The sequence below is a fragment of the Stegostoma tigrinum genome, chromosome 24 (assembly GCF_030684315.1).
Source record: "Stegostoma tigrinum isolate sSteTig4 chromosome 24, sSteTig4.hap1, whole genome shotgun sequence".
Classification (NCBI taxonomy): Eukaryota; Metazoa; Chordata; class Chondrichthyes; order Orectolobiformes; family Stegostomatidae; genus Stegostoma; species Stegostoma tigrinum.
Window position 1 is genome coordinate 46,919,793 of NC_081377.1, and position 26,689 is coordinate 46,946,481.

At 43.3% G+C, this 26,689-nt stretch overlaps 1 long non-coding RNA gene across 1 annotated transcript; it reads right to left on the reverse strand.

The window, feature by feature from the left end:
• Positions 1-14,275: 14,275 nt before the first annotated feature.
• On the reverse strand, positions 14,276-26,512 carry LOC125464969 (uncharacterized). The gene is made up of 3 exons (XR_007250151.2): positions 26,055-26,512; positions 25,825-25,945; positions 14,276-14,770 (listed from the first exon to the last, which is right to left on the reverse strand). It is a non-coding gene; the product is annotated as an uncharacterized LOC125464969 (long non-coding RNA).
• Positions 26,513-26,689: the final 177 nt, after the last annotated feature.

The following is a 26,689-nucleotide window of genomic DNA, read 5'->3' on the forward strand; positions in this document are numbered from 1 at the left end:
TACGCTCGGTTCGCAATAAACAACTGCATCTCCCAGTCACGAACCATTTTAATTCCCCCTCCCATTCCTCAGACGACATGTCCATCATGGGCCTCCTGCAGTGCCACAATGATGCCACCCGAAGGTTGCAGGAACAGCAACTTATATTCCGCTTGGGAACCCTGCAGCCCAATGGTATCAATGTGGATTTCACAAGCTTCAAAATATTCCCTCCCCCCGCTGCATCCCAAAACCAGCCTAGCACGTCCCCACCTCCCTATCCCGTTCTTCCTCTCACCTATCCCCTCCTCCCACCTCAACATGCACCTCCATTTCCCACCTACTAACCTCATTCTGCCCCCTTGACCTGTCCATCTTCCCTGGACTGACCTATCCCCTCCCTACGTCCCCACCCATACTCTCCTCTCCACCTATCTTCTGCTCTATCCATCCCTGGTCCACCTCCCCCTCGCTCCCTATTTATTTCACAACCCTCTCCCCATCCCCCTTTTCTGATGAAGGCTATAGGCCCGAAACATCAGCTTTTGTGCTCCTAAGATGCTGCTTGGCCTGTTGTGTTCATTCAGCTTCACACCTTGTTATCTCGGTTTCTTTAGCATCTGCAGTTCCCGTTATCTCCAATCTGGAGGGAATATCTGATCCAGCAACCAACTCATCACCCAGTTCAACCAATGGGACGATTCAATGCTGTACACCTCCACCTTGTACCAATGCTGTTTGATCAATAACACAGGGCCCCAGGCAAATGATCCAAAGACATGAGTTCACTGCACCAACTGGGAAATGTAACTTCACTTCATTAAACCTGGAACAAATCACCAATCTTCATAATGTTGACCATGGAGCTCAATGTTGAGTTTCTTCTCTAATTTTCAGTTGCATCATGTGCTTTCGGAGGTTTTTCATCACTAGACTCAGTGGGTTTACATGCCCTACCTTAGCAAACTCACTTTGTTCAATACCCACAAACCCCCACAGCGTCTCTCATGTCCAATTTCTGCCCCATCCTATCACACACCATTCCCACAGCAACTTCAAACTGAGTGGATAATGCCAGAAAGACTGGAATCCCTTGTGGCTGCACTGTCTATACAAGCCCATATGCACTCAGACAAATATTAGGATTCCCAATGCCGAGGTCATCGGAACATGGTGAAGAAAGGCAGATAGCACCATGCTTTTCCCAACAAGAACCTGGAAGTCCAAGCTGACGGAGTGGTGCAGGGGAGAGATGGCATTTCCCTGGAGGATCAGACTCTGCAGTCTGGTCTGAGGTCACCACCCAGTTCGGTACTACCTCCAGGGTGCAGAGAGATAGCTAGCAATGTAGAAAGAAGGTCAATGACTTTCTGCACTCCGCCACACTCCATTCTGCCAGGACTCGTGGCCTACCACTCTGTAATACTCCCCACATGCCTGGGATGGTGCAGCTCCAACAACACTTAAGAAGCTTGACACCATCTGGGCAGACATTTCCGACTTTCTTGTCTCTACATTAACAAATGTTCACCTGGGAACACGAGCCCAGGCAGCTGCTCAACTCCTGGCAGGAGTGGAGCCTGTGAGGTGAGCAATCAGGGATTTTGTCCATATGCACATGGAGGTACAGGAGCAACAGGCAGGGATCTGTGCACAATGGCCCTCATGTCCTAGAATCTGTAACCATTATTGACCATCTGCTCTCTCTATGGAAGGGTTGGCAGTGCCATGGGTGGTCATGTCCAGCACCATCAGGCTCAGCTGGAGAGGCACACAGATCTCTACCCCATCATCTTCAGGACCAAAGACAGGGCTTGGGATCTGAGGCTGGGGAGCGGAGGAATTCTTGGCCCCAGTCCAGGTGCTACATCTCACCAGGGGACTGGGCAGTGGCAGGAGCAACCAGACCACAGTGTTTCTGTTTTAAATCCAAAGTATTTTGAAGAACATGAATAAAAGCAATGGTAGATCTTAAATAAACAAATTTACATTTAAGATATTAAATGTATAAAGCACATAGATCTTTACACCTTAAACCAGCCTCTTAACTGAACTTTTCTTCTGCAACCATTTGATAAAGAACCCCAAAAATTCACATCAGATATTTATCAGACAAATCAAAGTTTTATTATTTGGTCATAGAACTGTCCCAAAGATTTAAATAGGAGAGAAATTTCCTGGAACATCCAACAAATTCCATCAAGGTTGTCCTTCCGATCCTTTACAAATGAAACAGCCCATGTCCAGATGGAGCGAGGCCCAGACAATATCTAGGCTTGGGCTGACAAGTATCAAGTAACATTCATGCCACACAAACGCCAAGTAATGACCAACTTCAAAAAGAGATAATCTGACCACCAGCCCTTGACATTCAATGGTGTTACCATCATTGAATTCACCCTGTGTCAACATCCTGGGGGTTACTATTGACCAGAAACTCAACTCAACTTGAGCCATAAACTGAGTGGCTACAAGAGCAAGTCAGAATCAAGGAACACCGCAGCAAGTAACTCACCTCCTGACTTGCAAAAGCCTGCCCACAATCAACAAGGCACAAGTCATGAGTGTGATGGGATACTCCCCACTTGCCTGGATGGGTGCAGGCCCAACAACACTCAAGAAGCTTGACACCATCCAGAACAAAACAGCCCGCTTGATTGGCACCACATCCACAAACATCCCACTCCCTCCACCCCCGACACTCAGTAACAGCAGTGTATGCAATCAATAAGATGCCCTGCAGAAATTCACCAAAGATCCTCAGACAGCACCTTCCAAACCCACGATCACTTCCACCTCGAAGGACAAGGGCAGCAGGTACATGGGAACACCACCCCCTGCAAGTTCCCCTCCAAGCCACTCGCCATCCTAACTTGGAAATATATCGCCAGTGGAACAACAGGTGATAAGATGGTGTTAGAATCATTAGGGAGGGGTGGGGTATATAGTTAATGACTGAATTTGATAAGATACGTTCAGAAATCTCACTGAATTAAAACCCTCCATAAAAGTCACAACCGACACTTGGTCAAAATACCCAAAATTCAGCCTTCAGTTCCTGAAGGACCCATCAACACAACCTGAAATATTGTTCATTCCAAAAGTACATGCACCATGACAGGAGAGAGGTCCATTGTAGGGTAAGTGTTAGTGGGGCCTGTTTCAGGGTTGGTGCAGGGTGAGGAGTGGGGTCAGTTGGAGGATAGGTGCAGGGTGCATCTGTTTGAGGGTAGGTGTAGAGTGGAGTCTTTCGGATGGTTGGTGCAGGGTTGGGTCTATTGGAGGGTAGGTGTAGGGTGGGATCTGTTTGAGGGTAGGTGTAGGGTGGGGTCTGTTTGAGGGTAGGTGTAGGGTGGGGTCTGTTTGAGGGTAGGTGTAGATTGGAGTCTCTTGGATGGTTGGTACAGGGTTGGGTCTATTGGATGGTTGGTGCAGAATGGGATCTGTTTGAGGATAGGTGCAGGCTGAGGAGTGGGGTATGTCGGAGGGTAAATGGTCTGGAATATTGACGGTGATGGAACAGGCCAGGCAAATGTTCATTCAGGTGAAAGAATAGAACAGAAGGAGAAACAGGAAAGACATAGAGAGACAATGCACAAATGTCCTTTACAAACCAGGATTTTGTAAAATGCTGGTGACAGGATATTGTGATAATTTTCTGTTTTGGTTTGAAAGAAGGAAAGACTGCCATCTACTGTCAGCCAGTGAACAGTTCACATTGATTCCTCTCTCAGGCTCAACTTGATTGTTCCTCCGGCTATTAGGTGCTGTGTGGGACTAACAATGTGCTAGAACATTCAACAGCCGATCAGATATCTGGGAGCTAGAGCCCATATGGGGCAGAGGGAGAGGGAACAGAGACAAAGCTCTGCACAGCAAGCTCCCAGAAACAGCAAAGATGTGTTTTCAGTTTTGGCTGGAGGGTAAATATTGCATATTGTCAGAGCATCATAGAACATAGAACCTAACAGCACAGGAGCAGGCCCTTTGGGCCATGACGTTGTGCTGAACACCAAATTAAACTAATCCCTTCTGCCTGCCCTTGGTCCATATCCCTCCCTTCCTTGCATATTCATGTTCTTATCCAAAGGTCTCTTAAATACCCATATCGTATCTGCCTCCAGCACCATCCCTGGCAGCACATTCCAAACTCCTACTACTATCTGTGTAAAAAACTTGCTCCTCACATCTCCTTTGAATATTCCCTCTCTCACCTTAACTGCATGCTCCCTAGTTGTAGACATTTCAACTCCGAGAAAAAGATTCTGTGAACCCTACCTGTGCATCTCATCATTTCACAGACTCTTAGCAAGTCTCCCCTCATTCTCCACTGCTCAAAAGAAAACAACCTGAATTTTTCCAGCCTCTCCTTACAGCTCATACCCTCTAATCCAGGCAGCATCCTGCTAAACCTCTTCTGCACCCTCTCCAAAACCTCCACATCCTTCCTGTGACGTGGCAACCAGAATTGAACACAATATTCTAAGCATCAGTGCTAAGGGAGCATGGCACTGTCAGAGGGTCAGTGCTGAGTGAGTGCTGCACTGTCAGAGGGTCAAGAACATTATTTTAATAGAACGGTGGTGTAGACATTAATATAAAACATTTGTTTTTTGTGATAAACCGTAAAAACTTCACCAATGTCCATACTGCTGAATATCTTTTATTGTAAAAACATTTTTGACCCAGTCTAAAGTTGCATGTACATGTTCGTGCATTGGAGATTTCACATTCTGCAATATGAAATTTGCTTCCAGATTGCCAAAGTGGACTCTGGGCCTTTAAATTACAATTGATCTCATTTCTTGCCTTAATCATTGGTTTAAAGCAGAAGTCTCAGATTTTGTGCTGAGTCTCTAGACTCAGCGTTTAAAAGTCCTTCTCAAATCATTACAACAGTGTGAAATATTTATTTATAACAGTAGTCTGTTGGTATAAGGCCAAAAAATGAATGAAGATGTCACTTGAGCAAAAAATATTGCAGCTAAGTCTAGTAATTATCAAGACTTCATTATAATATTCAGAATGAGTGATAAGCTTCTCTGAACATTGCAATAATTGTTGTTTTATGAATTTGACGATCTAGTGAGGAGTTCATTAGATGAAGATTTCTGTAAAAGAGTGAAGATGTCTTACTGAAGTTGTATGAAACTTCAGTGAGAGCACAGCTGGAGAATTAGTGGGGAGAATGGTTACCTGAAAGGGGAGAGGAATTTACTGTAATTACAACCATTTGTGAAGCTGAAACAAAAACAGAAGTTGCTGGAAAAGCTCAGCGGGTTGGCAACATCTGCGGAGAGAAATCAGAGTTAATGTTTGGGTTAAATGGCCCTTCCTGTACTGAGCAAACTGATGGAGCTGTGGACTGACAAATCTCCAGATCCAGACAGATCTCATTGCAAGGTCCTAAAAGAAGCTGCTAATGAAGTAGATGTGTTGGTGTCGGTTTTCCAAAATTCTCTGTATTCATGAAAGTTTCCATCAGACTGTAATTTAGCAAACATATCCCCTCTGTTTAAAAAGGAAAGCAGAAAATGAAAACTGTAGGCCAGTTAACTGAGCTACTGTCCTGGGAAAGGTGTTAGAAATTGATTGTTAAAAAAGTTGAGGCTGCACACTTAGAAAAACTCAAGGTAATTGAGAAGAGTCAGCATGGTTTTGTCAAAAGGAAATCATGTTTAACTGAAGACCTGCAGATTCTGGAAATCAGAAAGTGCTGGAAAATCTCAGCAGAGCTAGGTTCTGAAGAAGGGTTAATAGACCCAAAATGTTAACTCTGCTTTCTGTCCACAAATATTACCAGACCTGCTGAGCTTTTCCAGCAATTTCTGATTTTGTTCATGTTTAATCATGTTTATTGGACTTTATTTGTTGGAGTGTTCTGAGGGAATAATATGTGCTGCTGATAAAGTGGAGCCTGAAGGCAGAAAGTACTTGGATTTCCAAAGGCCATTTGACAAGATTTAACATCAAAGGTGGTTGTGGGAAATAAAAATTCATGATGTAAGGGGTAACATTAGCACAGACAGAAGATTGGCTGGCTGGCAGAAAACAAAGAGTATGTCTAAATTTGTCTGATTAGAGAATGTGATGAGTGCAACCCAAAAGGGGTTTGGGTGGAGCATCTATCTTTTACAATTTGCATCAATCACTTAGAGGAACGTAGCGAAGACTTGGCAGCTAAATTAACAGTTGACAGTAAACCAGATTGAAACGTGTGTTGTGAAGAAGACATGAGGAATTTGCAGATTAAGATGTGGTATAATGTGGGAAGATGTAAAATTGTTCACTTTGGTAGGAAGAATGAAAGAGCAGAGTGCAAGTCAAACAGAGAGTGTCAAGGTACAGAGGGATTTAGGTGAGCTGGAGCATGAATCACAGAACTTTAGGAAGGTACAATGCATAATCAGGAAGATTAATGGGATGTTAACCTTTCTTACAAGTGGAATTGAACATAAATATAAGAATGTTATGTTTCAGTTACACAGGCAATGGTGAGACCACAGCTCGAATACTATGTGCAGTTTTGTTTCTTATTTAAGGAAGGATGTCAATGTGAGGGGCAATTGGATTGAAGTGTATCAGATCCCAAATGGTCATGACAATGTCGATATGGTTGTTTACTCTTGTGGGTGAGTCCAGAGCTAGGGGGCACTGTTTTGAAATTAGGGACCAAGTCGAGAAGTATGTTTTTCTCTCAGAGAATTGTGCGTCTTTGGAAATCTCTCTCTCAGGAGGCAGTGGAGGAGGGTCATTGAATTTTTTTAAGGCAGTCGTGGATAGTTTCTTCTTCTGCAAGGAATCAACATTGATCAGGGCTAGAGGTAAATGTGGAATTTGAAACATAGCTGGATCAGCCATGATCTTATTGAATGGTGGAACAGGCTTGAGGAAGGGTCACCAGACCCAAAACATTAACTCTGTTTTTTCTTTCATAGATGCTGCCAGACCTGCTAAGCTTTTCCAGCAACTTCAGCTTTTGTTCCTGATTTACAGCATCCGCCGTCCTTTTGGTTGTTATTAACAAGTACAGCAGTCTACTCTTCTCCTCTTACATACACATGAACGTGTAAAGTTTTGATCTCTTTACCTAAGAAAAGATACACTTGTATCTGACAGAGTGCGATGAAGGTTCATAAAATTAATTCCTGGATTGCAGAGGGTCTCCTCAAAGGAAAGATTAAGTTGATTGGGTCTATGTTCTCTGGGGTTTATAAGACTGAGACGTGATGTCACTTAAACACATAACATTCTTACCAGAAGGACTGACAGAAGAGATACAGGAGCAATGTTTGCCCCTTCCCCTGGTTGTGAGGGCTAGAACCAGGGATACAGTCTCAGGGTGAGGGCAGACCACTTTGGACTGAGATGAGGAGGAATTTCTTCACCTAGATGGGGGTGAATCTTTGAAATTCTCTGCCCTAGAGAGATGTGGAGGCTCAGTCATTGGATGTGGTAAGATTGAGACTAATTGTGGATGGGGCCAGCATTGCATCTGCTTTCTGAGGGTAATACAATGGTGTAATGACATAAGCCATGGTCACAGTGGGTAGTCCCTGACCCCAGTAGCCACCTTGAAATGCACCTGGACCCTCAAAAACACCGGATATGTGAGAGTGCTCCAGGATATAGGAGCTGCCAGGGGAGCAGGTCAATAAATCCATGAAGTAGAAACAGTGATTGCAGATCACTTAGATATCAATGGAATGGAAGGCCATCCAGTTAATGAATTTCACAGTGTTGTGATACAGCTCTGTCAGTGCCATGTAAGAATGGGACAGGCTGCATTCGCCCCTCCCCCCAACACACGCACAGTGGGACAGGCTGCACCACCATGCCCCCACCTCCGCCATCTCCCCCACTCTCTCTCACACACACACACACACACACACACACACACACACACACACACACACACACACACACACACACACACACACATGCACACACACAGAGAGAGTGAGACTGGCTGTACCCCCACGCAAGACAGTCTAGGTGCCCTCTTGGTGAAGGTGCCACACTGACCGAGTAATCAACAGACTCAGGGCCGTTGCCATCCCAGGCCCGTACCATTCATTTACCTTCTCAATACATCCCGTGGGACACCATCATTAACTGTACATCACAGGTAACAAAGCATTCAGCTCCACCTCCAACAGCTTCCTTAGAAATGGCACAAGTGTTGGGGTCACCAATGGTTTGCAATCAACAGTTTTGTAACTCATCGCTGCTCACTTCAGAATCATTGAGGTGACAATGTTCAACTTACAAGCACCAATGGCATGATGCAAGTTACCTCTCACCAGGATTTGAACCCTGCATTTGTTCCTTCAGCATTGCAAAAGGATGATGAAATGATTAGAGTTTGAATGAGCTGGATTTTGCATAAATCTGCGTCATGTGTTAGTCCTTTCAATGTCCAGCAGACAGGGATTCTGCACTTTTTCCCTTCAAAATGGTACCAGCTGTGCACACGCTAGGCATTGACCCAATCATTTTCTCATTGCATTTCACATCTAGAGAACATGAGGTGATGGCATGGAATGCAGATGGTAATGGTCACTGTCTAAGACACTATGACCCCTTTTCTCTCTCATTATCCCAAAAGTCCATTTATTAATGTGATTTCCTGAGGCAATCTCTTTGGTGTAACTTATGGAGAAACAATTGTAATGGAGAAATTAGATTTATTTTTACAAGCTACAGATTACCTAAGGAAAGGTGATCAGATCAATGTTCTAATTTTACACCATAAATAATCAATGAAATAATCAATAATTTGGGAATGAAATAATGTATATCTTCAGGTCCTCAATAATATCAGAAGAAGTGTAAAAAGATGTCATCAAAATTTGAAGACCATGATGAGTGTCTATTTTCAGATGTGTCCTAATGACTGGGATCAACAAATTCCCTTATTACTATTTGCCATTAGAGATATTCAGTCCATGTGAATTAAGATATGAATAGAAGCCAGGACTCCTTAAGTTAATTAAAGAAAAAAATATAAACCAACACTCATGGACAGCCCATTTGACACATACAAAAAATTTCCAGGAAAAATGAACTAAATTGTGTGAATTAACCAAAAAAAAGTTGAGAGTAACTTAATGAACAATGAAAGCAAGAGCAAATAAAAATGCCGAAGTTCAAATATTGCCACTGAGGACAGGATGTTATCGTGGCTACCTGCCTCTTGGGAACTGATAGGAATGAAGCTGACTGGATCTTACTTAATTAAAAAGAAGCTCAGTTACGTGGGTTATATGATGGGTCTTCAGACAGGAAGAATAATCAATGAGAATGGCATGATAATATGCTAAAGTGATACTACAACAGGGAGGATACTCAGCAGAGGAGATAATGGGAACTGCAGATGCTGGAGAATCCAAGATAACAAAGTGTGAAGCTGGATAAACACAGCAGGCCAAGCAGCATCTCAGGAGCACAAAAGCTGACGTTTCAGGCCTAGATCCTTCATCAGCTTTTGTGCTCCTGAGATGCTGCTTGGCCTGCTGTGTTCATCCAGCCTCACACTTTGTTTACTCAGCAGAGGTGTTTGTTTATAGTAGTGACATAAATGGGGAGTGAAATAAAATATCAGAGTAATTCAAGAACAAACCAGAAATTGAAAACTGTAAAGTCAACTTTTAACTAATCAGACTGAACAGTATATGTTTGTGCTTGAAGTGTCTGATGTAACATTATGCTATCCACCAGAAAACTATCAAGGTGAAATACCAAATCAACTACAGACCAATAAATTGATGTATAATAAAAACCAATACAAATTGCAGATGCTGTAAATCAGGAACAAAAACAGAATATTCTGGAAAAGCTCAGCAGATCTGACACAATCTGCGGAAGATTCACTGGACCTGAAACGTTAATTTTGATTCTTCTTCACAGATGCTGCCAGACTTGCTGAGCTCTTCCAGCAACTTCTGTTTTGAAATTGATGCTTAGGTTCGGAGAAACAGCTCTTGCTGTATACATAAGAAATAAGTCACTCATAAAACAATATCCATTCAGGACCAAGCCAGAGCAGTTGGTCAAGTCAGGTAAGAGTTCTGAAGTATCATGTCTTCCTTTCAATGTCATTAGCTGCTTGTTACTAAGCAATCAGTTTTTTTATATATCTTTTCAATGAACTGAACTACTCACCTTGAGGGTTGAAAACATCACTGAAATGCTTCTTAAACAAAACAGACACTCAGTTCCCTGCACCACAGCCTTTAGTCCGCAAATGAAATGCTAAAAAAAATTAAACATATTTTTGCCACCATAACACACAAGATATAAACTTAATATAGAACACAGTCACTGTTCTTAATATTGCTCAACAAGAAAAACAATTCAAGAGGTATCTTTAAGATCATTTTCATTTTTCAATTATAAACCTCTCCACTATATCCTCATTACTTAAATAGATTTTACTTGTGTCATAACAATGTATTTATAATAAATACACAAGGACTTTCTAGAAGATATTTGACACAAGTCCATTTTGACCACAATATTCATGTTCCTCCATAATTGGTCTTTGATACTGAAATGAAAATAGAAAGTGCTGGAGAACCACAGCACATTTGGCAATGTCTTTGTAGACGGTAATCAAGTCACCACTCTAAATCTAATCATTTTTCTTCAGGTGCCTCCCTGCACATTAGTGAGGACTATCCTACTGAGACTTTGAGACTGAGCTGTTTACTTGATGCACATGCTGTGTGTTTACTGTGTTAGCTGCTGGCACATGGAGTGAAAATGAGACTGATGTTACAACATACCAGACAGCATCATGTCCACCCCCACACCCCATTCTCTGTTAAACCATTTCTGAACATTTTAGATTATTTTGTTGCTATTCTATAATACAGGTGTTTTTCTTTTCCCTGCAGCATTATTAGCGCCAATAGATTTTCCATTTGGGAAGTTCCTACCTGAGGAATGAGTAAGAGGACATCCAAAGAAGATAGTAACAGCAAATTACTCCTGTGGATTCCATAAAATGGTTGGGTTAAGTGTTTTGTTTCCAGATTGTACTTTTCTGTAGTTCTATAATGCATAAGTTTCTTAGTTAATGTGTGAATTCACTACTTAGCTCTGACCCAGCATCAAAAGCAAAACTCCCCAACTCCCTACAGCACACTTCCCTGACAACACTAATTCCTCTGACCCTCACCAGACGGGATCTGCTGATTCTGGAAGGTAAGGGAGACGGGTTAGGGTGAGAGGGAATGGGAGTGAAAGTTGTGAACATTGCTGTGTGTCTTCACACTCCAGCTGATTTACTCTGAGTCTCACTGTTCAGGAGGCTTTTGTCGTGAAAAACACCAAGTGAATCTGTTTAAAAATCAGTGCAAGTATTGGGGAAACAGCCACAGTTCTGGCAACCTGACATTGTAGGGAATAAGCAGGAATCCACAATGGGCACGGGCCAGGAATTCCTCACGGTAACGAGGTACTTCAGTGATTTCTAGTTATTTCTCACTCACCACAAATCAAAATATTTTGTCATTGGTCCCTCAAGATAGGTTGGTCCAGAACAGTAAGTCACATGGGATCAACAGTAAGGTGGAACATAAGACATAAGAGCAGAAATTAGGCCATTCGGCCCATCGAGTCTGTTCCACCATTCAATCATGGCTGATAAGCTCCTCAACCCTATTGTCCCCAAAACCCTTGATCCTCTTGACAATCAAGAACCTATATATATCTGTCTTAAATGTACTCAATGACAGCCTTCTGTGGCAATGAATGCTATGGGCTCACCACTCTCTGGCTGAAGAAGATTCTCCTTATCTCTGTTCTAAAGAGTCTTCCCTTTACTCAAAGGCTGTGTCTTTGGGTCCTAGGCTCTCCTACCAATGGAAACATCTTCCCAACATCCACTTTGTCCAGGCCATTCAGTATTCTGTAAGTTTCAATTAGTGCCCCCCTCATCCTTCTAAACTCCATTGAGTACAGATCCAAGATCCTCAAATGTTCTTCATTTGTTAAGCATCGTTCATCATATGCTAAGTTGGTAAGTTGGATACAAAATTCACGTGGTCATGGAAGAGAAGGTAGTTGTGGAGAGGTGTTTATCTGACTGGAGGTCTATGACCAATGGTGTTCCACAAGGATCAGTGCTGGAACCTCTGTTGTTTGTAATATATGGAAATAATTTTGATGAAAATGTCAGCAGCCTGCTTAGTAAGTTTGGAGATAACACTAAAATTGGTGGAGTTGTGGATAATGAGGAAGATTGTCAAAGGATACAGCAGGATACAGATCATTTGGAAATGGGAGAGTGAGTTTAAACAGGACAAGAGATGCATTTTGGGAGGCCAGATGCAAGAGGAAAGTATGGCAGTATGGAAAGAATAATGGAAAATGGTAGGACCTTTAAGGGCATTAATATCCAAAGAGATCCTGGAGTCTAAGTTCATAGCTCCCTGAAAGTGGCAGCATAACTGGATAAGATGGTAAAGGGGGCATACAGCATGCTTACCTTCATCGATCGGGACATTGATTATAAAAGTTGGCAAGTCATGTTGCAGTTGTATAAAACTTTAGTGAGGCCACATTTGGAAAATTGTGCACAGTCCAGGCCTTCATGCTATAGGAAGGATGTGGAGGCTTTGGAAAGGGTGTAAGCTACTGACTGGATTCAACACCCCCACACCCCACTCACCCATTGGCCAACAAGTTGTATCTGGTATCCACCAATCTCCACCATTCTGCCACCCTCCCCCCACCTCCAGCAGTGCCCCCTCCCCCCACCTCCAGCAGTGCCCCCTCCCCCCACATCCAGCAGTGCCCCCCCCCCCCCAACATCCAGTCCTGAATAAGTACATTCTTGAAACTCTAACTTTTCCTCCAGGTGCTGCCTTCCTGTTTGCGTTTTTCCAGCCTCCTATTTGTCTACCTTGGATTCCAGCAGCTGAAGTTTCTTTTGTCTCTCCCCAGCACATCACCTGGATTGGAGTGCATTAGCTGTAAGGAGAGTTTGGAGAAATGATTGTTTTCACTAGAATGTCAGAAGCTGAGAGGCGAACTGATAAACGTTTATAAAATTGTGAGGGGCATGGATAGGATGGATAGTCAGAGTCATTTTCCCAGGTGGAAATGTCAAATACTAGGAAGCATAGGTTTAATTTGAGAACATGAGAGTTGAAAGGAGATGTGGGGGAAGGTTTTTTTTAAACAGAAGTTGGTAGGTGCCTGGAACACACTGCCAGAAGCAAATACAATAGTAACGTTTGAGGCATTTAGACAGACACATGAACTGACAGGGCATAGAGAGATATGGATCAGGTGCAGGCAGATGGGATTATTTTAAAATGGCATCATGGTCAGCGCAGACATGGTGGATTGAAGGGCCTGTTCCTGCACCGTACCGTTTTATGTTCTATGGTCCAATAATCCAGCGAGACAGACCATTGCTCTGGGATCATGTGTTCAAAATTCACTTCGAAAGCTGGTGAAATGTAAATTTTATTCAAAAATCTGGAATATAAGGCTCGTCTCATTCATGTGATCAGTAAACTAACATCGAAAGGTTTAAATAACTCATCTGATTTTCTAACATCGTTTAGGGAAGGAAACTGCCATCCTTACCCAGTCTGGACTACATGTGACCCCTGACCCACAGCAATGTGGTTGACTCCTAATTGTCCTCTGAAATTGCCAAGCAGGTAGCTGAGATGAAAAGCAATTAGGGATGGACAACAAGTGCTGAACTTATCAGTGATGCCACATCACATGAAAGAATAAAACATTTAAAATGAGCATCAGGTTGACTGTAATACAACTAAGCAGGAAATGATACCAGCTAGTCATGCAAATAGCTTTTATATTCCTGAACTTTCCATGAACCAACAATAGCCACAGCGTTCACAGGTAAGTGTGCAAAAATATATCCCCAACCTCCCATTTTACTTCCCAAATTTCCAGTGAAATTTAGCATCTCCACAATTGGTGACTTTGTACAAAGTCATCATAGAAACACACACTCTCATTACTCCTGAATATCACTGACTAAAAGGAATTTGAAGGACCTTTTAGTTATAAATCTCTGTTAATAAAGATTGTCAGTCAAAGAGATAAAGACAGATTTATTAGGTGTTAGAGATTAATAGCTAGTCCATATCCAAAGCAGACAGGATGATTGTGAGTTTCGCCTTTAAAACTGATAGGGATGAGTGCCTGAGAGAGACAGATACTATTTGACTGGACAGTAAAGCAGCTGTGAAGGCTGAAGCTAATAAAACCGTGCAGTAAATCAAACAACCAATAATAGCCAGATCATTAATAGTTTGGTCACAAATGTTTATTATGGAGTTGGAGAGCTCTGATTTATCCCAATCCATTACATTGCCAAAACAAAATGTGGCTGCAATATTTCCACCAAGTCTTTCTTGCCGACAGGTTGAGTTGAATGAAATTCTTCTAGAAATTTGAATTAGGTCATTTAGATAAAAGTCAAATGAGAGGTAAGTCATTATTTTAAGTATTGGGGGTTGGAACTGAGCCAAACTGAAGTCAATAAGAATTTTAAAAGATGGCTTCAGTGCATGAGTGGTATTTGAAGACTATTTTTATTGCATTGTACAGAGACATTTTCTTAGGCAGCCACCACAATACCCTAGTCTTCCACTACCTGCTCCCATATTCTGACATTTATTCTAATACTTTCGTGGCAGGTTACGTTGCCCGTGCTGGAGGGTTCCTGTCCATTGCAATATAAACATCGATGGAAACATGAGGAATAGTCAAGCAGTGACTACCTGGACATCTTCTCAGCTGTCTGCATAATGAAAAATAAAACTTGGTTAAAAATATTGCAATTAGTTTTGTGCATACCTATGATCAGTACATAAGAAGGTAGCTCCGTAGTTAACAACCTCACAGCAACAATCATTTTTGTAATACATTTTAGGCTGAGATTCATACAGATATTAATGATCATCAATACTTATGTAATCACTGCTTCAGATTCATAAACATATCATGAATTATAATCTCTATCAACAGAAGACTGAATTGAAATCAATGAAATGTAGTATGTGTCTTTCCCTATCGTAAAACAAACTCAGAATTTCTCTCTAACCCTGAGAAATTTGATTCATGTTAATTCTCTAAGTCATCTCCCATTGGATAAAAATAATGGGGTCGAGTTTTCAATCTGGCTGCAGTCAAGGAAATGTATCCAAAATACACTTGAAATTAAACAGAGTTAAAAAATGTATCCAAAATACACTTGAAATTAAACAGCGTTTAAAAATGTATCCAAAATACACTTGAAATTAAACAGAGTTTAAAAATGTATCCAAAATACACTCGAAATTAAACAGAGTTTAAAATGGGCTCATATGATATGGGCATTGTCAGCATTTCTTGCCCATCCCTAGTTGCCTTTGAGAAGGTCGGGATGAGCTGCCATCTTGAACCGCTGCAGTACATCTGCTGTGGGTTGATCCACAATGCCCTTAGGGAGGGATTTCCAGGATTTTGATCCAGTGACAGTGAAGAAAAGTGATATATTTGCTAGACAGGATGGTGAGTGGCTTGGAGGGGAACTTTCAGGGGGTGGTGTTCCCATATATCTGCTCCTCTTGTCCTTCGAGGTGGAAGTGGTCATGGGTTTGGAAGGTGCAGTCTGAGGATCTTTGGTGAATTTCTACATTTAATCTTGTAGATAGTACACACTGCTTGTGAATGAGGTACCAATCCAGTGGGCTGTTTTGTCCTGGATGGTGTCAAGCTTATTGAATATTGTTGGAGCTGCACCCATCCAGGCAAGTGGGGAGTATTCCATCACACTCCCGAGGTATGCCTTGTAGATGGTGAATAGGCTTTGGGAAGACACAAAGTGAATTCATTGTTGCAGGATTCCCAGCTACAGACCTGTTCTTGAAGCCACTATATTTATGTGGTTAATCCAGTTCAGTTTCTAGTCAATAGTAATCACAATAATGTTGACAGTGATAGTAACTGGATGTCAAAGGTTGTTGGGTAAATTCTTTCTTGTTGGAGATGGTCATTGTCTGGTATTTGTCTGCCATAAATGTCATTTGTCAGCCCAAGCCTGGATATTGTCCAGATCTCCTTGCATTTGAACATGGGCTGCTTCAGTATCTGAGGAGTCACGAAAGGCGCTGAACATTGTGCGATCGTCAGCGAACATCCCCATTTCTGACATTACGATGGAGGGAAGGTCATTGATGAAGCAGCTGAAAGTGGTTGGGCTTTGGTCACTACCCTGAGGAACTCCTGCAGAGATGTCCTGGAGCTGAGATGACTGACCTCAAACAACCACAGTGTTCGTGTTCTGTATGAGTCCAACAGTTGAGGAGTTTTCCTCCTCATTGGCAATGTCTCCAATTTTGCTAGGGCTCTTTGATTCTATTCTCAGTCAAAAGCAGCTTTGATCTCAAGGGCTGCCATTCTCACTTCTCCTCCGGAATTCAGCTTTTTGTTCATGTTTGAATCAAGGCTGTACTGAGGTCAAGGTTAATCTGATAATCTCCAATTTCTGCCTTCTCCCCTTCACCTTTGATTCTGTTTCTGATTAAAAATCTGTCACTCATCCTAAATATACTTAATGCTTCAACCTCAACAGTCATTTGTAATAAAGAATAAAGTCTGTCCCTGCTGCTCAGAAGGGAAGGGGTAAGAGGAGCAGAGCATTAGTCATTGGGGACTCCATTGTTAGGGGGACAGATAAGAGGTTCTGTGGGGACGAGAGAGACTCATGGTTGGTGTGTTGCCTCCCAGGTGCCAGGGTGTGTGATGTCTCTGATCGTGTTTTTGGAATCCTTAAGGGGGAGGGGGAGCAGCCCCATGTCGTGGTCCACATTGGCACCAACGGCATAGGTAGGAAGAGAGATGGGGATTTAAGGCAGAAATTCAGGGAGCTAGGATGGAAGCTGAGAGCTAGGACGGAAGCTGAGAGCTAGGACGAACAGAGTTGTTGTCTCTGGTTTGTTGCCCATGCCACATGCTAGTGAGGCGAGGAATAGGGCCAGAGAGGAGTTGAACACGTGGCTACAGGGATGGTGCAGGAGGGAGGGTTTTGGATTCTTGGATAATTGGAGCTATTTCTGGGGTAGGTGGGACCTCTACAAGCAAGATGGTCTTCACCTGAACCAGAGGGGTACCGATATCCTGGGGGGGAAATTTGCTAAGGCTATTCAGGTGGGTTTAAACTAATTCAGCAGGGGGATGGGAACCAAAATTGTAGTTCAAGTATAGAAAAGGTTGAGAGTAGGGTGGTCCGAAATAAAGTTTCAGGGAAACAAGATGGCACCGGCAAGCAAGAAGTTGGATTGAAGTGTGTCTACTTCAACGCCAGGAGCGTCCGGAATAAGGTGGGTGAACTTGCAGCATGGGTTAGTACCTGGGACTTCGATATTGTGGCCATTTCAGAGACATGGATAGAGCAGGGACAGGAATGGTTGTTGCAGGTTCCGGGATTTAGATGTTTCAGTAAGAACAGAGAAGATGGTAAAAGGGGCGGAGGTGTGGCATTGTTGGTCAAGGACAGTATTACAGTTGCAGAAAGGATGTTTGGGGACTCATCAACTGAGGTAGCATGGGCTGAGGTTAGAAACAGGAAAGGAGAGGTCACCCTGTTGGGAGTTTTCTATAGGCCTCCGAATAGTTCCAGAGATGTAGAGGAAAGGATAGCAAAGATGATTCTCGATAGGAGTGAGAGAGACAGGGTAGTTGTCATGGGGGACTTCAACTTTCCAAATATTGACTGGGAACACTATAGTTCGAGTATTATAGATGGATCAGTTTTTGTCCAGTGTGTGCAGGAGGGCTTCCTGACACAGAATGTAGATAGGCCAACAAGGGGCGAAGCCACATTAGATTTGGTACTGGGTAATGAGCCTGGCCAGGTGTTAGATTTGGAAGTAGGTGAGCACTTTGGTGATAGCGATCACAATTCTGTTATGTTTACTTTAGTGATGGAAAGGGATAGGTGTATACCACTGGGCAAGAGTTGTAGCTGGGGGAAAGGCAATTACGATGAGATTAGGCAAGATTTAGGGAGCATAGGGTGGGGAAGGAAACTGCAGGGGATGGGCACATAAGCAATGTAGAGCTTATTCAAGGAAAAGCTCCTGTGTGTCCTAGATAAGTATGTACCTGTCAGGCAGGGAGGAAGCTGTAGAGTGTGGGAGCCGTGGTTTACGAAGGAGGTGGAATCTCTGATCAAGAGGAAGAAGAAGGCTTATGTTAGGATGAGATGAGAAGGCTCAGTTAGGGCACTTGAGGGCTACGAGGTAACCAGGAAAGACCTAAAGAGAGAGCTCAGAAGAGCCAGGAGGAGACATGAGAAGTTGTTGGCGGATAGGATCAGGGTAAACCCTAAGGCTTTCTATAGGTATTTAAGGAATAAAAGAATGACGAAAGTAAGATTAGGCCCAGTCAAGGATAGTAGTGGTAAGTTGTGTGTGGAGTCAGATGAGATAGGAGAAGCACTAAATGAATATTTTTCAACAGTATTCACTCTAGAAAACAACAATGTTGTCAAGGAGAATACTGAGATACAAGCTACTAGACTAGGTGGGATTGAGGTTCACAAGGAAGAGGTATTAGAAATCCTTCAGAGGGTGAAGATAGATAAGTCCCCTGGGCCGGATGAGATTTATCCCAGGATCCTCTGGGAAGCCAGGGAGGAGATTTCCGAGCCTTTGGCATTGATCTTTAACTCGTCATTGTCTACAGGAATAGTGCAGACGACTGGAGGATAGCACATGTGGTTCCCCTGCTCAAGAAGGGGAGTAGAGACCCTGGTAATTATAGACCAGTGAGCCTTACCTCAGTTGTTGGTAAAGTGTTGGAAAAGGCTATAAGGGATAGGAGTTATAATCATCTAGAAAAGAATAAATTGATTAGGGATAGTCAGCATGGTTTTGTGAAGGGAAGGTCATGCCTCACAAACCTTATTGAGTTCTTTGAGAAGGTGACCAAACAGGTAGATGAGAGTAAACCGGTTGATGTGGTGTATATGGATTTCAGTAAGGCATTCAATAAGGTTCCCCACAATAGGCTAATGTACAAAATGCGGAGGGATGGAATTATGTGAGATATAGCAGTTTGGATCGGAAATTGGCTTGCTGAAAGAAGACAGAGGGTGGTAGTTGATGGGAAATGTTCATCCTGGAGACCAGTTACTAGTGGTGTACCGCAAGGGTCGGTGTTGGGTCCACTGCTGTTTGTCATTTTTATAAATGACCTGGATGAGGCCGTAGAAGAATGGCTTAGTAAATTTTCAGACGACACTAAGGTCGGTGGAGTTGTGGATAGTGATGAAGGATGCTGTAGGTTGCAGAGAGACATAGATAAGCTGCAGAGCTGGGCTGAGAGGTGGCAAATGGAGTTTAATGCAGACAAGTGTGAGGTGATGCACTTTGGTAGGAGTAACCGGAAGGCAAAGTACTGAGCTAATAGTAAGATTCTTAGTAGTGTAGATGAGCAGAGAGATCTCGGTGTCCATGTACACAGATCCTTGAAAGTTGTCACCCAGGTTGACAGGGCTGTTAAGAAGGCATACAGTGTTTTAGCTTTTATTCATAGAGGGATCGAGTTCCGGAACCAAGAGGTTATGGTGAAGCTGTACAAAACTCTGGTGCGGCCGCACTTGGAGTATTGTGTACAGTTCTGGTCACCGCATTATCAGAAGGATGTGGAAGCTTTGGAAAGGGTGCACAGGAGATTTACTAGGATGTTGCCTGGTATGGAGGGAAGGTCTTACGAGGAAAGGCTGAGGGACTTGAGGCTGTTTTCATGAGAGAGAAGAAGGTTGAGAGGTGACTTAATTGAAACATATAAAATAATCAGAGGGTTAGATAGGGTGGATAGGGAGAGCCTTTTTCCTCGGATGGTGATGGCGAGCATGAGGGGGCATAGCTTTAAATTGAGGGGTGAAAGATATAGGACAGATGTCAGAGGTAGTTTCTTTACTCAGAGAGTAGTAAGGGAATGGAACGCTTTGCCTGCAACGGTAGTAGATTCGCCAACTTTAGGTACATTTAAGTCATCATTGGATGAGCATATGGACGTACATGGAATAGTGTAGGTTAGATGGGCTTGAGATCGGTATGACAGGTTGGCACAACATTGAGGGCTGAAGGGCCTGTACTGTGCTGTAATGTTCTATATTCTATGAATTCAACAGATTCAATACCCTCTGAGAGAAGAAATACCCATTTTATCTCTGTCTTAAGTGTGTAACCCCTTATTCTGAGATTAAACTCTCTGATTCTGGATTCTCCCTCAAGTGAAATCAACCTTTCTGTATCTACCCTGTCAAACCCTCTAAGAATCTTGTGAGTTTTAATATAGTTACCTCTCATTCTTCTACATTCCAATGAGCACAGGCCCAACCTATTCAACCTCTCCTCATAAAACAGTCCCTTCCTACCTGGGATCAACCTACTGAACCTTCTCTAGACTGTCTCCAATGCAGGTGTTCTTTTCTTATGTAAAGGGCCCAAAACCGTTCTCAGTCACCCAGCTGTGGTCTGTCTAGTGCCTTGTACAGTTTTAGCAAAAAGTTGCTACTTTTATAATCCATAACCTTTGAAGCACAGACAAACATTCCATTTGCCTTCCCTTGTTACCCATTGAACTTAGATGCCAGCTTTTTGTGATTTCTGCATGAGGGCTTCCAAATCCACTTGGTCTATAGTTTTCTGCAATCTTCCTCCATTGAAATAATATTCAGCTCCTCTATTTTTCTTGCCAAAGTGCATAACCTCACATTTCCCCACATGACATTTATTTGCCACTTTTTTGCCCACTAACTAAAATCATCTATATCCCTCATAGATTCATAGAGAGCTAGAGTACAGAAAAAGGCCCTTTGGCCCACTGCATCCTTGCCAGTCGCCTAATGATTCTAATTCCATTTTCCAGCCCTTGGCTCATAGCCTTGCATACCTTGGCATCACAGTGTACATCTAAATACTTCTTAAATGTTATGAGGATTTTGGTTTCTCTACAGCTGTAACATCATATTCTGCATTCTATTTTATTACCCTGATGTACTTATGTAGGGTATGATTTGTCTGGATAGCATGCAAACAATAGTTTTCACTGTGTCTTGGTACATGTGACAATAATAAAATCAAATCAGTGAGATCCTGATCCCACCACTCTCTGGGAGAAATAGTTTTTCCTCACTTTTCCTCCAAAACACCAGACCTTCCATCAAAGGAAAAAGTTTCTTCCTGTCTACTCTATCTATGCTCCTCATAAATTTATAAGTCTCAATCATGCCCTCAGCAGACTTTTTGTCATCCTCACCATTGCCTTTCCACCTATTTTTGTGTTATATGCAATCTTGGCAATATCATCTTCACTTTCCTCATCCAAGTCAAGAATGTATACTGTAAATGAATGTGGCCCCAGCCCTGATCTCTTTGGAACTCAACTAGTTACAGTTGGCCAGGCTGAAAATGCTCCTTCATGCCCAATTCTCTGTCTATTATTAAGTAGCCAATCCTCTTTCCATGCTACTATACTACATCCAACGCCGTGGGCTCTTATCTAGTAACCTAATGTGCAGCACCATATCAAATGCCTTCTGAAAATCCAAACATATTACAAACACTGGTTCCCCTTTATCCACCTGCTTGTTACCTTCTAAAAGAATCCTACCAAAAGTTTTGGAGTAGATCCGTAGCTCGGGTTGTGGGTATTGGGGTTGGTTGTCTCATCAAGCTGAAATAACAAACCAACTTGGCGAGCCAACCAGCCTCAAAATCCTACCAAATTTCTCAGCTGGGGTTTCCTCCTCATGAAGCCATGCTGACTCCAATTTCTAAATGCTCTGCCATTACATCCCTTATGATAGATACTAACATTTTCCCATTAACAGATGCCAAGCTAACTGGCCTATACTTAACCATTTTAAGTCTCCTTCCATTTTCAAACAAACATGTTAATTTGGTAGTTTTCCAATTCTCTGAGACATTCCCAGATTCCAAGGATTCCTGAAAGACTGCTATCAGTGCATCCACTATTTCTATAGCGAATTCTGTTAATATCCCAGGATGCATCCAATCAAGTCCAGGGAACTTACTAGTCTTTAGCCAGCCCCCATTAGTTTTCTCAATCATTTTTTCTCTAGTGATAGTTATTGTGTTTATTCCTTTTCCTCCTTTTGTCCCTTGACTGTTTAATAATTTCAAAATGCTATTAATGACTTCTGCTTGTGAAGACTGATGAAAAGAATTTATTTAGCTTCTCTGTAACTTCCCGATTCTCAATTATTATTTCTCTAAGGGGCCTATGTTCACTTTGGCTTCTCACTTCCTTTTTAATATATTTAAAGAAGCTCTTGCTGTCTGTCTTGATATTATCTGAAAGATTACCCTCAAAGTTTATTTTCTGTTTTCTTGGTTTTAAAACTTTCACAATACTCTGGTTTTCCACTCATCTTTGCCACACTGTATGATTTTGTTTTTCTTTTGATCTAATGAGACCTTTAACATCGTTGGTTAAAAATCAATGGTTTGTCCCCATCCTAGAATTCTTCTTTCTCACTAGGATACACCTTTGAGGTAAGCCTTATTTAAGCACAGTTGTTTCAAACCCGAGTTACTCACACTCAAACAGGATGCTAAATTCTGCCATGTCATGTTCACTGTTTCCAAAGGGATAGTTACTTTGACATCATTTCTTAAACCTGCCTCATTACACACCACCAGATCCAAAATTAGCCTGATCCCTGGTTGGATCTACAACATATTGTTCTAGGAAACTGTCCTGAATAGTCTCTATGAATTCTTCCTCATGGCTTCCTCAGCCAATCTGACTATTCCAATCTGCATGCATGTTGAAGTTAGCAATGATTAATGTACTGCCTTTGTCAAAGGCCTTATGTGTCCTGATGTATTCTCTGTCCCACTATACAGCTACTGTTAGGGGGCCGACAGATCATTCCTACCAGTGTCCTATTTCCCTTTTTATTTCTTACCTCCACAAGTCTTCAGTACTGTTGCTGAAATACTGTCATAGCCCATAGCTTTTTGAAGTATCCAGTGCCTTCAACCACTTTTTGATATCATGGTAAGTGAATTGAATTGGCTGAAGACTGGCATCTACGATGCCAGAGACCTCCAGAGAAAGCTGAGATGAATCATCATGTTGGCACTTCTGGCTGAAGACTGTTGCGCATGTTTTAGCCTTATCTCTTACACTGATATTCTGGATTCCCATATCATTGAGGATGAGGATATTTGTGGAGCTTCCTCCTCCAGTGAGTTGTTTAATTGTCCACCACCATTCACACCTGGATGTGGCAGGACTGCAGAGCTTAGATCTGATCCCTTGGTTGTGGGATATGTCTAGCTCTATCAATTGCATGCCAGACAATAGAAGCAACACATAAGTCGTCCTGTGATAATGGGGACTGCAGTTGCTGGAGAATCCAAGATAATAAACTGTGAGGCTGGATGAACGCAGCAGGCCCAGCAGCATCTCAGGAGCACGTGTCTGGTAGCCTCACCAGCTTGATACCTCATCTTTAGGAATGCCTGGTGCTGCTCCTGGCTTGCTTTCCTGCATCTCCATTGAACCAGGTTTGATCGCCTGGCTTGCCGGTCACGTGGAGTGGGGGATATGCCAGACCATGAGGTTGCAGATTCTGATTGTGCTCAATTCATTAGTTTTGAATTGTAGATCTGTTTGAAATCTGTCCAGTTTAGATGAATACACAATGCAGTGTATCCTCAGTGTGAAGACAGGATTTCATTTTCATAAGGAAGTACAATGGTCTCTCTTCCAGATACTGTTACAAAGGGATACATCTACCAACAGGCAAATTGATGAAGGCAAGGTCAATTATGTCAACTTCAATCTTCCAGTGAAAATTATTTTCATTGGCAGAAAAAGTAAAATTTTCCCTGAGCCAAATATGCTGACCTATGGATTAAGTCAGTTTGTGGGGATTCTCAAAATTGTGAAAGTGAGTCCTAAATCAGAACAAAATGCTGCTGAAAACATGAACCAAAGTGGTTTTAGAGCTAACTCATTAAGGATAAATGTCTTGATTTTTTTTCGCCTTGATTTGGTTAATTCCACCTCAGAGCGCATTGATAGGACAGAGTCTCAAGCCAGATATTTTCATATTGCTACAGAACAAGGGAGTGGAATCAGTGCTTGCGTTAAACTCCATTTCACAACTTTAAAGACAAATTCAAAAATCATCACAAAAGCGAAATATTTCAATGCTGGAAATCTGAAATAAAACCATACAGTGCTAGAAAAAATTCAGCAGGTCTGTAGAGAGAGACTAAGTTAATTTTTCAGGTGAAGTCATCAATTTCCAACATTTGTTTTAAATTCAAAACTAATTATCCTTTCTATACAATAAATAGAATGTTTTGTTTAAAAAAGGTTGTTCAGTTGAAGTAAGCAAAATACATTATAAATCCATTTTTGATCTGTGGCTAATATTTTGGGGAGATATTTCTGTCAGGATTGCTGGGCAGTAACCTGACAACACAAATCATTCATTTGTAGTTTTCATCTCATTACTTTTGAGGAGAAAAGTTGAAAATGACCCCTATTTGTATTCAGCCAATTTTGCTCATCCTCGATAAGTTTTTCTTCAGGCAAGTGTACTTCCAGTCTCTGTCAAGATTTCTATATCACTGAGTTCAGTTTTACTGAGGTCTCAGTCATGCACAGGAATTAAATTTAACATCAATTCACAATTCCCAGCTTGTTCCCAGGAATGAGTCTGGTACCAATAATGCTGGATGAATTGATAATTAGTTTCTGGAAACATCTTGATGATCTGTTGTAACATCTTCCATCACTTTGCTTATGGGTCAGTAGGCAGGGCATAATCAATCAGAATTTTGCTGGAGTTGTCTTTTGTCAGCAGGACAAATGAGTAACAGTTAATGTCCATGTTGTATTTCTGTGGACAATGTGCTTAATGTTCACAAGGCATAGTGCACAGCTTTTCACAACAACACAGTTGGGTTGTGTTCATGGTCCACAGATTTCCCTGTAGCCACAGCACTCAGCTATGTCTTGGATACTCAGGAAGTTACCTCCTGCAGTTGGTAGACATTCTCCACCCAAATAATATTTTATGCCCTTGAGATCTGCAGCAATTTCCTGGTGGTGTTCACTGTGGAGAATTCCTGCTTCAACAGCAGAGGGTGTGCAGTGGGCAGGACCAGGTTAGAAAATAACAACATAACACACAACAGTTCCATTCCATTTACAAACACTGGAAATAACAAAAGAGGATGGGTGTTTTTATATATTTCATATGTCAGAATCCATTGATTTTCAAATCATTGTCACATTATTTGCAAATCTATTCTGAATAGATACAAGTATCAACCTTGAGAATGAAATCTGTAAATGGCAGTTCTGTGTGAATCAATAGATTTATTTACAGTTAATACATTCTGACGCGTTTACCGTTATCTGGAGGACAGCTACTTCCTCCAGGACACAAGAAGCTTCCGCCTATCATCACCATGGCCAAGGCAGTGGTGAGAAATGATGTCACAAAGATCTCAGTGGTTTTGGTGAAAGCGTTGTGAGATCATGGAGAAGCTCAGCTGTTACAGCTGTCACTGAATGTTTCTCATTGAGGAGTGGGCAAAGCATTTGGGTGAATTGAGACTGACACCGAATTAACTTGGTCCTTGGCTGAAAATGCAGAAATAGCAGCTTTCCCGGGACCAGCAGGAGCCAAGCTTTGGAGGGAGAGGGGAGAGGGAGAGAGAGTGGAGCGTGGGGGTCCATTGCCTCTTGACCCGGTTTGCCCCCTTTATGCCCTTAACCCCCCCCCCCCCCAATCCCCCACGGCCCTGTTACCTGGCAGAGCGGTGGTTTGGGAGCTCGGGAACCGGGTTTACTGGCCTCGACACGGATCCCTTGGAATCGCCTGCCTCGATGGGGAACCTCCTTGGTTCTGGGTTTGTGGGGGAGCTCATTTCTTGATGAAAGAAGGAAAAGAGAAAAACATGCGGTTAACGTGCGGCCAGCAGGAGCTTCAGTGCGGGCTTTGGGTAAGGGCTGGGGGGAGGGTGTGCTGCGGGACTTACTGGTCGGAGGAGATGGAGCTGGGATAGAACAACAGCCGCCGGGGGGTTTGCATTGATCAGAATGGGGCGGGGGTCAGGGCCCAGGCTTTGACAGCCGCCGCCAGGCTCCAGCGTCATAATCGGCCCCCGGCAGGAAACAGGCGTAAGCAGCGCCCCGGAGCCGGAGGGAGAGCGCGGGGAGAGCGGAGAGGGAGCGCGGGGAGAGCGGGGGGAGAGCGCGGGGAGAGCGGAGAGGGAGCGCGGGGAGAGCGGGGGGAGAGCGCGGGGAGAGCGGAGAGGGAGCGCGGGGAGAGCGGGGGGAGAGCGCGGGGAGAGCGGAGAGGGAGCGCGGGGAGAGCGGGGGGAGAGCGCGGGGAGAGCGGAGAGGGAGCGCGGGGAGAGCGGGGGGAGAGCGCGGGGAGAGCGGAGAGGGAGCGCGGAGAGGGAGCGCGGGGAGAGCGGGGGGAGAGCGCGGGGAGAGCGGAGAGGGAGCGCGGGGAGAGCGGGGGGAGAGCGGGGGGAGAGCGCGGGGAGAGCGGAGAGGGAGCGCGGAGAGGGAGCGCGGGGAGAGCGGGGGGAGAGCGCGGGGAGAGCGGGGAGAGCGGGGGGAGAGCGCGGGGAGAGCGGAGAGGGAGCGCGGGGAGAGCGGAGTGGGA